The following is a 17,797-nucleotide window of genomic DNA, read 5'->3' on the forward strand; positions in this document are numbered from 1 at the left end:
GACACCTAATTTGTGCAGGGGAAAAGGGACCCATCAGGGCTTGCCTTCGCAGGGCAATCTCAGGTGCATGTATATCTACTGCATGCTCAGTTACCCACCTCCAATCCCCAAATTCTGCTTTTTATTCACATAGGAGGATGCCCACGCCAGGGCTGAGGGAGAGAGAGAAAAAGGGGCACCGGAGCTCACTGCCAGCTCTTCTAAATGTAGCCCTTTATGCGTTTAGCATGCATTAATCTTGTTTTCTTTGATTTTGCCTGAGAGTGAGAATGGCTAACTTTTTGCTTTTCTGTCTGTAATAATGAAGCTTTCCTGATGTGGACAATTAACGATTTTTTGTTCTTTGGAAATTATCTAGGTGCGTCACTCATCAGTCCGCACAGCTGCGGCACCAGCCAGCTCTGTGCCAAAGGAGCCTCGGCTAATTCGTGAAAAGAATCCACGAGGTCTGTACTTAGCGGGGCTTTATTTAATTTCACATTTCTTTCTATCTTTTTTTCTTTTTTCTTTTTTTCTTTTTTCCCCTCCCTGTAATTTCAGCTTGCTCACAAAAGTGTGCGCCGAGCAAGAGACAGATAGGCAGAGCGAGAGGGCAATCACGGCGCGAGACGACGAGATGGGGATCTTTGGTTCAGGCAGAGCCCAGGCTGCTCCGATTCCTTTTTAACATCCTGAGATTTATCGCGGGATTCAAGTTTTTTTACAAGTATTGTCATTGAAAGAACTCCAAAGAACGCTTTTTTGAAAGGTTCTTGGGGCAGACGGATTTTGGCCTCTAAAGCTATTTTAAAAGTGGGCAGAGAGACCAAAATCTACATTTAAAGTTCATATAGTTTTGTATATTCATAACCCAATCTTTCCTTCCCTCAGCACTGGATAAATACACCGTTTCAGCGCCCTACCATTTTTAAACTTCATCGTCGGAGGATAATCACCCAAATACATAATAACAACATCATACAAGTACAAGAAAATATGTTTGAAATTTCCTTTTTATTGTAACATAAGATAGTGCTTCCAAAATCCCAAACTGAATTGCTTTTCAGTAGATAAGCATCAAAAAATACATTTCCTGCTTTCAGTGAAGGTGCAATAAGGTGCTATATCAGTGTAATAGTTCAGAATGATATGCTCTAGTAGTATTTTGATGAATTACATGATTATAGCTAAAATGAACACTTTCATCATGCCTGAATTAATAATGGTGGTATGATTTGGCAAGTACTCCTGCAGTGTTCTTTAACTCATCACTTCAGAAGACAGAGTTTTAGAGCCCATCCTTTGTCTCGGGGAAACACAGGGATCCTTTATGGTTTAAAAACACAAGAAGCAGGAGAAATGTGACAGCTTTAAAAGGAAAAAAGAGACTAATGCATGCATACCTTCTCAACCTCATCATGACTTAATTGGTTTATTTTTCACTGCCTTATTCCAATGTGTGAGGCACCTACGACTGTGTCAAAAAGAAAAAGATCAGTATTTTTTTCGTGTTTGCTGTGTTTTATTGCAAATGCTGTGTTTCCAAATAATTCTAAAGACCTTATAAGGACATAATTGTCTCTTAAACCATTGGTTTTACTTTAGAACTTGCGTAATCGGTATATTCATTTCTGTGTCTTTCAAGTTAGTTAATATATGACCAAACCCACACCAATACTTTAGCTATTTTGGCTGGAGCTGTGTATTGATGTCCCCGTTTCGGGGCTCCTCGGGGTGGTCTGACCATCTGCGTTAAAATTTCCCACGCTGGGGTCTTCCAGAATATCGTGGGTAGGTGTGTTGGTACAGCATTGAGAAACACCTGCGCTGCTGATGCAATTATAATATTATTTGGCTGGTAATAAATGAAGGCTCTCAGTCTTTACAGCTGTCATCTAGTACCTTTAATGAGAAATAATTTTACTTGAAATAATAATCAATTTACTGTAGATAAGAAATGTAAACTTTTGCAGGCTGTTGTGAAAAATGGTGATGCACAACGCATCAAAAACATCTGGAACAGCTGTTTCTGTAATTATGATGCACCTGATGATTATGCTGCGTTCACTGGCCTTTGCTGGTACCCTCGAAGCTGTTACGAGGTTGTGCTGGTGCACTGAACTGGAAGAGAGGACATACTGTCTGGGGCAAGACCCGTCCTCTCTGTTTTCCTAAGTGCTTTCTGTCCGTTGAATTTTGCCTCTTGGTTAATTATTATCTTTTATGTTTGTATCAAACAGTAATTTTCTGCCACGAAATATCTCAAGTGTGCTGATGCGGAAAGTCAAGTGAACGTAAGCACGTTATTTTCTGAACCCGAGCTATAGGAAAAGTAATATTTGGGGCAAGTGATATTATAAGGAACATCTTGTGGGGTTTAGTATTGGTGTATATATATTATGATCCATGATATGATCTGTACTGGAGTACATGACTTTGTATCTTTCTGCTTAAAGAATCTTACGATTGAAGGCAAAAACGTACGAAAGACTGAAGGCGTCTGAGTAAGTCACCTCAATGAGAGCAGAGGAAGATTAGCTCAAGAGCGCTTTATCTATCTTTTGTCTAGAGCTGTTAGAAATCTCAACATAACCCCTCTGCTGGGCTGTGGTTGGCAGTGACAAGCGCCAGGTTTCTAGTCGCTGCTAAATATCTGTCCAAACCTCAAGCAGAAACTTGGCAGAAGAAAATGAAGCCATGTGGATGCTTAGCGAGCTATAGTACCTTGCGCACAATTACGCGTTCAGAAGGTTTACCAAAACAGGACTAGTGTCTTAAAACAAGTGTCATAGCCAATAATCAAGTACCTCTTTCCCTCGCTACAGTAAAAGGCATTTAGCAACCTTTTTTTGATTTCTTGGCAGGACAACAGCTAAGCCAGGTCGATGTGTTTGCTCCCCACAATAACACCCTTTTGGAAGTTTGTGCTTGTCAAAAGTCTGGGCTTTTGCCCCTTGTCCTGGTGTGGGTAGAGAAACGTCATACAAACTGCATGATCACTTTCATGATCTGTAGGAGCTAAATGACTTAACTGTTTTGAGCTTTTTTTTTTTTTTTTTTAGGTTTTGGTGCAGGATATATTAATTTTTGGCACTCTAATAGTGTATAATCTGTTAATAGCTTGTGCGTAGAAGCACCGCCCCAGTATAGCTCCTGTTATAATGAGACAAATTGTAATTGTTAACTGACTTCTCCTATGGAAATACCAGCAATATAAATTACAGTGTCACTAGAATAAGAGAAGGGGGGGAAAGCCCTTTTTACAAGCCTCAGGATGATAATTTATAAATAAACTAAGCCTTAACAAAAAATCCCTATGGAATCTGACATTAATAGCCTTTACTTTTAATCTGATACAATAAATCTTGCAGCTATGTATCCACAACAGAAATAACAGAAACCAGGCCAAGCTGGAATAGGTATGGGGGAGTTGGAGAGAAACATGTCTTTTCTTTAATTAAAAGTATATGGTGATTTTCTGGTATTCCAAAGTCAACAAGTCATTCCTGCCAACTTGCTGCCAATCACTTTGCTCCAAAGAAGGGTTTTTTTGGTTGGACACATTGCCTAAAAGCAATATAGCATGGCCAGAGCTTCAAAATCCACACGTTCTTTGGAATTTTCAATATTCATTTTGAGAGCTGGTCTTCAGACCCCAGCGCTGTAGTTACACGAGGATCTCAGATTTCTGGCTGCCTTGTGGACTGCAGTGGTTTAAAAGGAAATCCGAAAGTCCGACATTTATTATTTTTATAATATTATGAATTTTTGAGAGGTTTTTTTTTTAATTGGGAGCAAGGATGTTGCCAAAAGTTTGTCCAGAGTTTCTGCAGTGTCGATGGTGACTGAGAGGAGCTGTGGCACTTGGTGGCTGGAGGGCAGGACAGGATGTGAACAGGTCCTTAATTGTGTGCATAGGCGCTAGCAGACTGAAGAAACTTAAATCTGCTAATATGTTGCACACCAATAATGGGAACTAGGGATTTCCATAGCTTCACGGTATTGCCAACACCCTGCATTCAAAGATCTTTAGCTAGAGATGAGAAAAATCATGGAATGATCTTGAAATTGTGGTAAAACCCAGCACACATTGGCCTCTCTGTTTGTCTACTTGAAGGATACTCATAAGGGTATTGAGATTGAGACTGATTTTTCTCAATAGTGATCAGGGCCTGGATTTCAGATTTATTTTTTCAGACCTACTAGCATTTTGTATAACCTTGTCTTTTTTCAGTCTCAGTAATGTGAAAAAGAATTAATTTTATGGTTTTCCCTCCGTCATGATGAGGAGCACTGGTAAATCTACTGAAAGGTTTGTGTTTCTGTACTGGTCTTTCTCAACCTAGAAGGAATTGGATGGGAACATAGTTTTTTGAGGATCTAATTTTTATTTTTTTTTCCCCTGCAGAGAAAAGCCTTGTTGTGTCTGCAAGACGGATGAGTTGAAAATGTCTGCTGCTCCTTCCAGAACCTGCAAACATGAAGGCCCAAATTTAAGCCAAACTCTTCACTTATTTAATGAGTGGTGACTTAGATTAAGCAAGCTGCCTTTCCCTTTTAAACACTTTTATGAGGTAAGAAACAATATCCTGCATATGCACTGGGTTTCCAGCAGTTAATGGGTTAAATAGAAGATAATTTCCAATATTAAAGGCCAACACCAAAATGACGTCGGAGCATTAAGTTTACAGGACAAATGAACGTAGTTACTCCTCAAAGCAGAGGGAGGCATCATGACGTAGAATTGATAAATATTTTTATATTATTTTTTATATATATATATTTATATAAATTTGAATTTATTTGGCAAACTCTATGACTGGGCAGATTAACACACGTGTCTGATTCAGTCCCCTGACAGTAATTTAAGGATCGTGACTTTGAACAAAGCTGTAGAGCAAAGACCACGAACTTCAGAGGGCGTGGAACATAGATATCTGAGGTAGGATTACTTGCATGTGAATTTTCTGTTCAGACAAACCACAGTACTATGTGTGTTTTTCTCAGTTCAGAGTGCTCTTTTCCCACCGATTGCTTGGGGTCGTGCGGCTGGTTTGTATTGCATCCGGTGACACATACTCCAAATTAACCCTGAAAAAGAAAAACTTCATAAAAGAGAAATCGTACCTTCCTTTGGGGTATTTTCTTCACTGTAAATTGTACGAACGTGTATGGAGTATGTACAGATCCCCAGTGTTGGACATGGTGCTTCTCGGTTTTAAAGGAGGAGTTATGCCAAGGCATTTTTTGCGTATAATTTTTAGTAACAGAAAAGGGGCATAGTCTCAACTCCATTCCTAAACCAGAGCAAACCGAGAAACCCACAAAGTCAGCAGCTGGGTTGACTTGTGCTTTCTGGAATGTGAAAACATCTGACCAAAATTGTGTTAAGTGAAGATTAAGTGCAAAAAAATGAAATTTCACCCTTTTCCAGAGCGCGGCCCTGCCAGGAGCAAGCATTACTCCATTGTCATGCACTCAGCTGTAATTGCCCATCTGACGGCGAGCTGGAGATCAACATCACAGTTCTTAAACCATGGGCTACGTATGCCAGACTGCGGCGCGTTGTGTCAAGCCACTTAGGCATGAACCATCAGGGCAGAGAGTGTTACTAAATGCTCTTATTTTTAGGTCGCGCAGATGCAGATCATCCTGCGTATTTCTCTGGACAAATTGCTAATCGCTACCTTGTTCAAAAATCTGTTGGACATTTCCTATATGCTGCATCTGATTGTGATTTTTTTTTTTAAAAGCGATACAAGCAATAATATGAAGCTCACTTAGGAGGCCTGCATAAAATGGTGTGTAACAACCACGTACAGTAAATTAAACATGATACTCATTACATAAATACAATTATATTTATCAGCCTTTTATAACCACACAAAGCATTTACCAGTAAGTTATTTTGGAGTAGATAATTCCCAATTAACTTTTACTACTTTATTTTTGCTAATTTAGTTAGATTTAATTTTTCAAATAAAAAAAAAAAGCTGTATCAAATGGCATCTCTAACTATTACACTGGAGATGAGATATAATTAAAATGTTATGTATATGGAATTGCAACTGATGGGAACCTCAGCTTAAACTCTTATTTTTGTCTTTATTTGATTGTTGCCTGCACTGCACAGATAACATGATTGAATTGCAAGATGGCTGTGTGCCCACAGTGCCAGCACTCGGAGCTCGGAGAAGAGAGGGGAGGGAAGAGCTTGAAAGACAAATTACCTGGAAAATCAAACTGGTCAAGGTCTGGATTTAAATGTGCTGAGGAATCCTATGAGAAGTCCTTCTCTGCCCATACCGTTTTCTTCTGCAAAGCTGGTTATGTCTATGGAGTTGGGCATGAGGAACGCTGGGCTTCCGTGGGTCCAAGGTGAGAGCGGCAGTGATGTGTAGGTGCCTTTGTGCGCTATGGTTGCGAAGCAACTCATGCACAAATTGCTCACCAGCCTGTTAATAAAACTTGTGATTCCACTCTCTGGTTTGCTACCAAACCTGAGCACCATGCAAAGCTTGGGACTGTTTCCTCTGCACCAGGAAACGTCCCCGTGTCTCAACCTGGATGGTGGTGCAGCGCCCTGGTCAAAGAAGACTCCATCTAAAATTGCCACCAAAACTCAAAGTTCAAACCAAGCCGGTCGCTTGGCTGAAGTGTCCTTCCCAGTGATTTGAGTTTTTGAGGCTCATTTCAGCTCTTTGTTTTCTCAGCGGTGGTGGTGAGAGACAGAGTCTCTCTTGGGCTGAGGAATACACAGGGAATCCATTGGCAAAGTCTCATCATAGTTCTGTTGTACTTTTGAAAGAAATCCTTCAAAGTAAAAAGAAGGACAATTCTGAAAAGGCTTCCTACCTAGTTTTGGCTTTTCTGTTTTTCATTTTGTCTTGAGATATAGGGCTTAAATTCTGTAGTCGAAATGTAGGGTATTGGATTTAGCCATCGAAATCCTACTATGGACATGCTGTGTCTAACCGGTCAGGAATAGTCCAACCAGTCTCCCAGAGAATCCCTCTCTCAGCAGGATTAAATGTGCTGATGGCTGTTTAAGGCCACTGGTGTGGCTTTGCAGATTTTGGTTCAGGACTTGGCTCGGGGGCCGGGGGGTCTCCGCACCCCGGGGCGTCGGGTAGATGTGCTCAGTGATCTGTCACAGGGCGAGGTGTGGTGGAAACGTGCGATATTATTAAACTGAACCTCTCTTAATTTCATCTGTCACTAATAATTAAAATGTAAATGCAGTGTTGCTAATTGTGTTTCAGACAGTATGATTTTAAAATAAAATAAATGTGAACTCCAAGCGTTCGACGCTTTTCTAAGACAAGAATTAATGTGTTTCAGCAGGGAAGGGGGGCTTTGCTGATGGTAAATATCGGAGCTATCTTTCTAAAGGCGAGGACAGTTACAGATCCACTGTTCATTACTTTGGATGTGTCACATTTGCTAGTATGACAAGATGTATTATGGACGAGGAATTTTACAGATGGAGAGAAATATCCATGTAAGTTGTTTATTTGATTTTTTCAATATTTTTTCTTTTCTGTACTACCCTGTCCAACCTTGGGATAATGGAATTATTTTCTGCCTTCTGCACTATCATCAGGCTTTGGATGGCTGCACAAAGGCCACTGGCAACAGAATAAGATGGCTGTAAAAAAATGCAAAAAATTGGGATAGAAAAAAAAGGTACAACCAATAACTTGCCCTTAAATTTAAAAGGAACTAAATGAGGAACTTCTGGACAATTTATCTTGCTGTTTACAGATAACAAGTCACTTTGTTTTTATGTGCTCAGTCTAGTATTCCATAATTTATTTGAAAGAAGATGAGAAATAATGTAGATAAATGATGAAGTGTCAGGGTCTGACGCTCTTAAATGAAGCTATTATGGTCAAAGAGAAAACGTAAAACCTGCGGCTCATTATGAGAGCGTTCTACTTGTCAGTTAAGTGAAAAGGCCTGGAATGATTTCCAGTTTATTTGTCATTGCAGTTATTAAAGCTGTCTTTTTGGTGCCATGAAAATGAATTGAAGACTTTATTCGAAGTAAATTTGTACTAAAGCTTTCAGATGTATCTTATGTGAGTTCAGTGAGGCAAGAAAACAGCTTAAAAGCTGAAATATTACAAGAAGGCAACTACTGAAGTCCTGAAACGCACAAGAATATAAAGTCTGAGGAAGTTACACAAATAAATGAAGTATTTCATCTCTTGGGAAATAAAGCTTAGTTTTACTATATTGTACACTTAGACAAAGAAATCGGCCCTTGTTAGTGGCAGCAAAATATTGTCTTTCACGGACTTGTGCCTGGTGCTTACTTTTATATCAAGCTATTAATTTTGGGACAAGTTTATCAGAGAAGTGGGGCTTCTCTGTTCCAGTCTGCGCGGAGCATCTTTAGAAATACCATCTGCGAGTCGAAGAGTAGACGTTATATCAATGGCAAGATTAGGCTTTTTATGGTCGTCATGACTAATGCGGTTCAACAGCAGGACACAGCGATGCGTGGGAGATACGGGGCCGGGGAGACCGGCCCAGAAGGATCCATTTCCCTAATTGAATGACTGGGCTCCAAAGCAGCGCATCTGACTACAGGGAATGGGAGACATTATTGACGTTTTTATCCCTCTTGAAACAGTCTTAAAATACTTCATGAACCTCGCATAGCTTGGAGGTTAGAGTAAAATTTCAGTTCGCCGCCAACTGAAATCAAGTTAGCCCTGCTACTGAGGTGGTCGTTGACACTCGCGTTATTGCAATCCCTTCTTAAGATTATTTCTACTGAACTGTAAATCTTGAATTTATGTAGAGACGATTGATAGGTTTATTTTATTCTGTTTTGTCTATTGCTCTAGATTTCTTTTCCAGTAGTCGTGTTCCCCACTACCGCTTTGTATTTGCCAAGACAAATTAGTGCAGTTATACTAGGTTTGGACTGTCCAAAAGGAAATTAAGAGTCTTTTTTTATTTTAAATTGAAAGCTGTAGGAGCACTAAACTGAATGCTTAACTCCAAGCTCCAGCAGTCTTACAGCAGTATAGTTGACACTTTATTGCAGATATTACAAATGTTATGACATGTCTTCAGGGTCAAGTTAAAAACAAAAAGGGTTCCACATTCTCATCAGAAGTAATCTGTCAGTTTTGTCATCAGATATTATAGCAGCCCTCAGTAGCAGTGTCACAGTCAAGGGTTTATCAGGCTCTGTAGTATATGTATACATACTCTGATTTCCAGGGGTTTATATCTGCAATAAAAATTCCCTCTGGGCTAAAACTTGGCATTCATAGCCCAAAGGGATTTTTTTAATTAAAAAAAAAAGTATCAGCGAAGGTTTTCTTGAATGATAAGAGCACTAAAAAAAAAAATAAATCTATTCTGCATTTTAAAAATACTTTAAATCTTTTAAACTGGCAGACTTCAAATATTTAAGCGGCCAACTCTCTTTACATAAGAGACCATTAAAAAGGACAACCCAGGAAGGGGATAGGTGGCGGAGTAGACAAGTGCTTTGTGCTCGTCGTGAGTAGAAGTGTTGAGCGTTTGATGAGATGTATAATTAGCCACACATTTCTAAAGCTCTTGGTGTCTCTTTCTATTGAAACTGTGCATGAGGGAATTAGGATGTCTGATGCACAAATATAAATCATTTCTTCCTCGCCACCCTCTGGCATGGTCCTGCAGAACAGGGCTGATACGGTGTAAGCTGCTCGGATCAAGGCAGCCCTTCTGATATACACGTTACATCTGTTCTGCGTAGAAACAGAGGACTTCGTTTCCTACAGCTGCTGGCCTGGTACTTTTTTGCTCCTGTTTTCATGACAGTAGCAACCAAAATAGGCAAAGCGCAGCAGGGACGTTCAGGGGGAAATGAGGAAAAGAAAATAAAACAAAAAGAAATGCCCATGCAAATGGTGGTTATGGAAGGGATGCAAGTACTGATGGGCGTAGCGCTGGTTAACTGTGTTAACCCTGAACTCTCGTTTATTGCTAGGTGATGTTGTAGGGTTGGTTTTTGAATAATTGGTGAGGAAATCGGGAATAATGTATTAGATACAGAAATGTTTGCACTGAAAAGTGGTGAAAGACATACTATCCCTTATCACTCTGAAAATTCCATCCTTAAGCCTTCGCTTGGATGACAAAACCAGACTTTATATGAATATTTGCAAATGCTTTGTGTAACAGTGTGCTATAAGCTGCAGGTACCACCAGCTCCTACTTATAGTCTGTGGCTCAGGAACAGTGATAACAAACAGGGCATGTTATAGAGTCACCAAGATTCCCCATAAAATCTTGGTAAACCAGCAGAAAACAGGCACTACTGCATGACAGGAACGGGGGGAAACATGGCTATGGTGTGTGTTTGCAGGTTAGTATATTTTAGTTCATTGGACTTCCAAAGGGGAAAATAACAGAATGTGAGTAAAGAAAACAAGCCTTGGGAGGGTTCCCTGCCATGTCGGTGGGGAACTTGTCCTCAAACCAACCTGTACGTGCTCCATTAGTGCTCTCATGGAGGCCAACCTGTTCATTTGAGGGTAAAGCACAACTAAGGCCTTCCATCGGAAGAGTATCAATGGGCTCTTCCAAGGTGCTTCCTATTGTCCTTATCTGAATTCTCTGTATCTGAATTCAATCTTGAGTTAGCACCATCCCTTTGCCACCAGGAGCTGAAAGTTGTCAAGAGACTGCTATGAAATGAGATTGATGCCAAGGATATTCTAATTTTGACGTGCCTTATTCCTCTCCTCTCCCTCTCCTCTCCTCTCATTTGCTGGAACACAATTTCTTTTCAGTTTTCACTTCTCTCTAGTGCTCAATGTGGACTTAGACTTGTGGTCACACAGGCAACCAGCCCATACAGAAAGGTGTTGCAGAGTATCCCACAGAAGACCACCTTGAGGATTTCAGAAATAGATGGTTTTTTCTTGCCAGTCTGCAAGAGTTACGAGCTGGAAGTACCAAGATCCAAAATCAAGGCATTACTGAGGAGTTACGCAGTCGCTGTCTGGTAAGTGCCGATGCTGGGGAGACAACCCTAACGCTGGGTAAACCTTTTTATGACAGATAGCCATGGGTGGTCTGGAGTTTTCAATTTGTGTGTTAGAATATTTTTCCTGACGTTAAACTGTATAAAGTAAAAATTCTAGACCCACAGTGACCTCAATAGGGATATTTTTTACATCTGCTTTTGCATTTTAAAAAAATGGCCTATTCTTAGTGCTTGTGTTCTGGAAGTCAAGAGAAGAAGAGACCCATCAGCCATCAACCTCTTCCACAAAATTGGTTCATCCACCTGCACAGAATCCCAGTAGCATTTGCGGGCACTGGATGTGAACGAGCATAGTTTGGGATACTGTTTTCAGTGACCACCGTAACCTATTTCCTACCTGCCCTGTGGCACAAATTCCCCTAGTTTTGGGTGACAGCTGCCTACCGTCTGCCGTTAGATCTCTGGAAATGTCTAGTATTCCTTAAGTCTTCCTGAGAAGTTCAGAGTAAAGGATGCTATTGGAAGAAAATGGGGACTATCTGAGTCGCGGAGAGTCTCATATGTAAGATCACAGAATCACAAGATCCACATTGCCTTTCTGTTTTGCTGTAGCAAATGTACAGATTGGTACCATCTCTGACATTTCAACAAACTTCCAGTTTCTGCATCAAGCAGACTAAGACTGATAGTGACAATTTTGATGCCCTGTACTGGGACGTAAGACTGATGAGACGGAAAAGGAAAGGACTGTCTCAAGGGAAGAGAATGCTTTCAGTAAAGGCCCATAAATGCAAATCTAAGTACTCTTTTTAGTAATGCTGGTCTATTACTACAGCCTAAAGGAAGTTCATTTAATTAATAATTAAGCTCCTGATCTTCAAGTTGCTCTCGGTATGAACTTTAGCGTCAGAAATTGCCAGGAATTTATTTTATGACACAGATGCAAGTCAGATGAAACAGCATCACGAAAAAAGCCAAAACTTTGGCCAAAGACAAATGCCTATTTTGTGAAGTTTCATCAGGTCCAGTATGTTGATTAAAGCCAGAGAGAAAGGGAGCAAAACCCACGTTAGAAGAACGGGTATCAAATGGTCACCACAATTACTCTTGGCTGTACCGAGGCAGCATAGAGGTGATAATTATATTTCAGACAAATTCCCTGGGCACCAAACTACTTATTGCCCAGGGTGATCTTGGGCGGTCTCTCCGATTGCACATGCTGTAATGTGAAGAAAAAGCCCCTGTGCCCAGATTGTTCCTCCCCCGGTGGGTGAGGGTTCTGGACCGGTGCTGAGACCAGCATCCCGGGCAGCATGGGAGCCCTGCCGGGACACTGCCTCCCTTTGTAGCCGGGTTTTCCTCTGCTCTGGGCAAGTTGTTTATCCCCTTTGTGCTTTTTTTTCCAGTCTGGGATTTTAGAGATCGTAACCCACAGAAGCATCAATAAAGTGCTTTGGACTTTCTGGGTGGAAGCTGCTACAGAAATGCAAAATATTGTTGATTTTTTTTTTTTCCACGCGTTTTCTTTTATATTTAACAATTTATCTGGTTAGGAAGTGATTTTGTGTTGTGCTCTGTTTTAGCCACGCTCCTGTTTTCTTCTGTTATCTGTTGTGTTGCGGTTCACGAGCTTATTCGGTTTTCTCTTTAATCACTGATATTACTTGACTCGAAACCCCTTTGAATAGTTGACTCCATGTGGCAGCTGTGCGCCGACAGAGACCTTTTGTCTCACATCTCTGTGTAGGGGTAAACACTTCCCTCTTCAGAGTGCAGAAAGATATTAATTTCTGAGGTTCGGTGGTTGCTACCCACACGGGTGAATACTTTGGACTGTAAATCAAACAGCATCGGTGAGGAAAAAAGTATTTGCATACTCTGTAATTCACAATAATTAATAAATTATAATATATTTTTATTATTATTACACAGCTAAGCTCTAAAAGACGCATATACCGTGTGATTTTCAGGCTTTTCTGCGGGATGGGGCACTAAAAACTTGTGTTTGGGGAGCAAGAAAGGAGCGCTCAGCACCAGCCCTCGCTGCCGTGCTCTCCGTTTGATCCCGTGCCCGGAGATGGAAAGATTTGCGTCGACTTTGTGGGCTGTGAGATGGTGAGCAGTCTGACTGCACAATATTAACAACCCAGATGCTGAGGATCAGGGTCAAGAATAATTTTTTATTTTGCTCAATGATGTCATCAGAGATAGGACATAACATTTATTTTTTTTTATTTATTTTTTAAGCTCATGCAGATGAATAAAAACTGAGTAGAAGCAGACTTATCGTAGAAGAGGAAAATGATCCAATAGTTCAGAGTAAAGGAATAATAACATGGGTAGCCTGTGAAAATGGTATGCTAGAAAATGGGGAGAAAATTACGTTGCTGATCATCTACCTCTGCGGGCATTTTTTTTACAAACTTCACTAGAAAAAAAAAAAATGTTATTCTGCAAAATCTCTAGCGGAATGGCTTGAATTCAGCTGTGATTTTCCTGTAAAGGACAGAGGGTTTCATGGTCAGCCTCAGGAGGTAAATTCTGGGAGTCTGAGAAATTGTGAAAGCATAAATTTCGGGGTTTTTTTTCTACCAAACAACTCAGGGGGAATACGGTCTGGGTGGAGCCTGGCAGCCTACTCTCTAGCACATATATTTCTTAGTGCAGGCTTGTTTTTTGGGGGAGGTTTGCCTGCTTCGGCCAGCTTTGAACACCCTGGTGGGGCTTTTTGCGTGAACAGGGTGAGGAAGCTGCTCCTTCCCGAGACAGTCTCCACTGCCTCCACCACCTGGTCCTTCTTAGACCTGCCTTCTGCTTCAGCCTTTCACACCAATTACATTACATGTGTACACAGGTATCATGAAAAATAGAAATAACAGTGCTATTTAAGAATTTCTTACCTTTGACATCTTGGAAGCTTCTTTTCTAAGACTTTTCTCAGCAATGAAAAATCAATTTGTAAAATAGGTAGCATAGACTCGCCGCATCTGTGTCCCCGTCCAGTATTTGTATCATGTAAAAATGCAATGATTTTTCAAAAGTCTGGAAAGCTGTGAGACAAAATTTAAAGTTAATTTGACAGGCAAAGTTTCAAGATAGAACGCACCTAAAATTTCATTTTTCTCACGCCAGCGTTTCCGCGTAGAAGGGGATCTGCGTCATGATAACGTGCAGATAAACTTGTGAAGTAGGTAAATGGCCTCATTAGTGACTTCATGTAGAAATTCATTGTTATTTCAACGCACTGAGTAGTGCTCCAGTGGTGCTCGCTGCCCTAAAATATGCAAAATTAATGGGGTGAACATCAGTAAAAGCAGTTCCAGAGACATCCAACCTACAAAGACAGAAATGAGTTAAAGATAAAAATCTGTGACATTTGACTGTTCTTTTTCCCTGCCTGATTTATCTATAATTCAGACTGCTTAACTTAACTTAAATACAGATACCACAGTCGGAGTATTTGTTAAAGCACTAAGCTGACAAGTACAGAGCACCGGCCATTATTTCTGTGTGAGAGTCAGAGGTTTGAGCTATTCATTTTGTAGCCCGACACTCAGCACCACAATTCCTTGAATTCCCAAAGCTTTTCATACGGCTTCCTCAAGGACAGCTATCATGTCTTAGCTGCTGCAGTGACAGATGGGATACAACGTGTCATGTGATGGATAACGCTGGAGCCACAGTACTTAATCCTTCTAATACTAATAGCGGCATTATCATAGAGATTTATGAGAATGTCAGTTCCAAGTTCCCAGTTCCATTCATGGGTTTTTAAAACTTCAGCTGCAAAAAACATGCATCCATCCCATTAATTCTAATTATCATGGTTCATCTTCTCAGCAGTTTTGTACTCCGGAACCTTTCAGTGCAAATTAACGTACCAAAAAAGTGTATTAATTAATATTTGTAGCTTTTAATTTCTGCAAGAGTGTTGTCTGGAAGCAGCTGGCAGTACAGGGCCGCTGCTATTGAATCTTTGCCAAACAAGTGCAGATGTAATTTTGTTATCTCTTGCTTAGTCATTTACGCAAATTAATTTGAACAATTAGCCTTTTACTGGTCCTTCATGAATCATGCAAAAGGGATCTGCCAAAAAATTGCTAGTTGACAGAAAAGAATTGGTTAACATTGTAAATCTTACAAAAAGGTATGACTATGTTTGGGATAAAGCACAACTTGAGGAAAAATCATAGTGAATTTTTTTTGTGTGTGTGTGTGCCTTATCTGTTCCACTTTACACTGTTGGTTATTGTTGGAGGTAAAAAAAAATCTAAAAGAAGAGTAAGCAGTAGAAATCTGGGAACTTTGTTTTGGTTGAATACCAGAAAAGTTAAGATTCTTGCCCAAATGTTGTCTTGTCTTCACTGCTTGCAAAGCCGTGATGGGTTTCTGTTGAGAGGAGGTCCGTGGTGAGGTCAGGCACTCCAAAGGAGCGGATTTGCTCATCCTCTGAAAAAACACCAAAATCTTTAGTTTCTTTGGACATCGTTCTAAAGGAGGGCTGTTGTCTCACCCACACATCTCTGCTCTTAGTAAAAAAGGCTTCCACGTGTACACTGCAGCCTTGGCCTACAGAGATACTGGGGTTTGTCTTCAGGTGCAACTTGCATATGAACTAAAACTTTTATTTAACTAAGGTTGAGAATGCCAACTGATACGTGAAGGCTAGGTTTGAATGACACTAAACTCAGATGTTTCAAAGCATTGTATCGTTGCCCTTTTCTTAAATATCAAACTGGTTTTTTTCAGTCAGATAAGCCACGTAATCAAGGAAACAGCACCATCCGGAGACTTTGAATAATGCTGTGAATGAAAATCGATCTCTGTTGTTGTTGTATGTACTCGTTTTTTTGCTCAGAAATTTTATGTATCCTTTTGGTTTAAATTGTATTGCATAAATCTGAGCTTTGTGATGGAAATTCCGAAATGTTGCTCTCAGGTGGCTTTTATGATACGACCATGGCATCGCAGACAAGTTAATTTTTACCAGTCCCTTTGATTTCACTCTTGAGATGGTTCTTGCAATTTTGCAATGTAACTGGAAGTGCTGTAACGTTCCCTGGTTAAAGAAAACAATTAAAATCGTTACCTAATGCCCTGTTGCATTCAGAACCAAATGCATTGGAATGATCTGACTGATATATTTAAGTAAAACCCCACAATTCTGTGTAGCCACTTCTCCTCCTCACCGTCTCGACATGATGAGGGTGCGCTGTCGCTGCTGCCACGCAGCAGGTCGGTCCTGCAGAACAGGTAAAGCTCTGGGGGCTCGCTGGGGCACAAACGGGACCTCCAATCCTGGTTTGCCGGAGGCTTTCCTGAAGTTTTGGCTGGAGCTGGAGGAGTAACTTCAGAATTAAATCCTTGTTTTGTGGAAATCGCACTCAAGCTCAAACAAATGCTGACTTTGTTAGTTGAGCCAGACAGTCCTGTGCAAATTCCATCACTCTGGCAGGGTAAGGTATGGGTCCCTTTCCCTCTAATTGTTTTTTACAAGCTGCGATTTCACAGTCTGTATTGTTATTTCCATTTGTCCATTTGATTGCGGAGAGAAGAGACCAGATGTTGTGTGACAAATCATAGCTATTTGCAATCTGTTGGAATTCTTATAAATTGTACCGGGGATCATTTTCTGATAACTGATCCTGCAATCACTTATGCACGTGCATCACTTAGAGCCTGAGATGTCCTATTGAAGATTGTGGATCTATTCATATGCTTAAATTAAGCACGCATCATGCGCATTTGTGTAAATGTTTGTGTTGTGAAATATGCTGATATTTAGAACTTGCCCGTCAGATTCACCATTGCATTAATTTGCATTTAATCAAATCGCATATTATTATTACACTGTAAAACTGGAAATCAGTTAGTGTTTTTTTATTATAATAGGGTACGTACGGCTAAAAATTTGGCTGGAGTATATCCCGCAGCAGAGAGATCCAATTCTGTTTACTGATTTGCAATTCGCAACAAATAGTTCCTTCAGCAAAGTGCATCGAACCCGGCCCTGTTATCCATCTGTTTTTAGGGTCTATGGCTAATCAAGGAAGTGGTCTCTCACTGACACACTGAGAAGAATGAAGTTAGTTCCTCTGTAATTGAAAGTATCAGTAGTAAACTTGGCTGGAGCTTGATTAATGGTATATTAAAATCAGAGTCTTCATGGTGAGTGTTAGATAAGGAGTTTTGGGCAAATTACTTGGTTACTGGGAAACCTTTAAATTTTAATCATGGAGACACTTCAGCATCATTAGGAACTGAAACAGACAATGGGCACGGGGAGGAAGTTATGTGAATTGATGCGCTTTTCAATCTCTTCTTCTGTGGTGATATTGAGTGATGCATGGGCTGCAATCGAGAATCCTCTCGCTCCCCATGCCTTTGATTGCTGTTGTTATAATTTAATATTATACAGTTCTTTATGATCACGGAAATCAGATGAGTTAGCTGCAAAAGATGGAAGGTTTTAGTATAAGAAATATTAGTTCAGCATCCTGGTTTCTCTGGCTGAGTAGCAAAATGGAGGGACGCTGCAACTTGTGTTTAGAACTAGTGGAAATAGAGAAACATCTTCTTTTGCACACATGTTTATGGTTTAATGTGTTAACTTTCTGAATCTCAAACATACATCATTTCAAAGTCCATTCTTGTATAGTGAGCACGTGCATACCTATGTTGTATATAGGTGCACGTATGTAATAGATGTGATGTCTCTATATTGATAGAGATGTGAAGTGCTATAGTGGCACTTTATGAGGGTACATATGGAATGTAGATGTCTCTCCTGGGTGACAGATCCAATTCAAACAAGTGCTAATA

The 17,797-nt window shown here is 40.3% G+C and overlaps 1 long non-coding RNA gene across 1 annotated transcript; it reads left to right on the forward strand.

Moving 5' to 3' along the window:
• The first annotated feature begins 358 nt into the window (after positions 1-358).
• Positions 359-5,486, forward strand: LOC128912709 (uncharacterized). The gene is made up of 3 exons (XR_008467730.1): positions 359-446; positions 4,388-4,553; positions 4,830-5,486. It is a non-coding gene; the product is annotated as an uncharacterized LOC128912709 (long non-coding RNA).
• Positions 5,487-17,797: the final 12,311 nt, after the last annotated feature.

Source organism: Rissa tridactyla, chromosome 7, assembly GCF_028500815.1.
Source record: "Rissa tridactyla isolate bRisTri1 chromosome 7, bRisTri1.patW.cur.20221130, whole genome shotgun sequence".
NCBI lineage: Eukaryota > Metazoa > Chordata > Aves > Charadriiformes > Laridae > Rissa > Rissa tridactyla.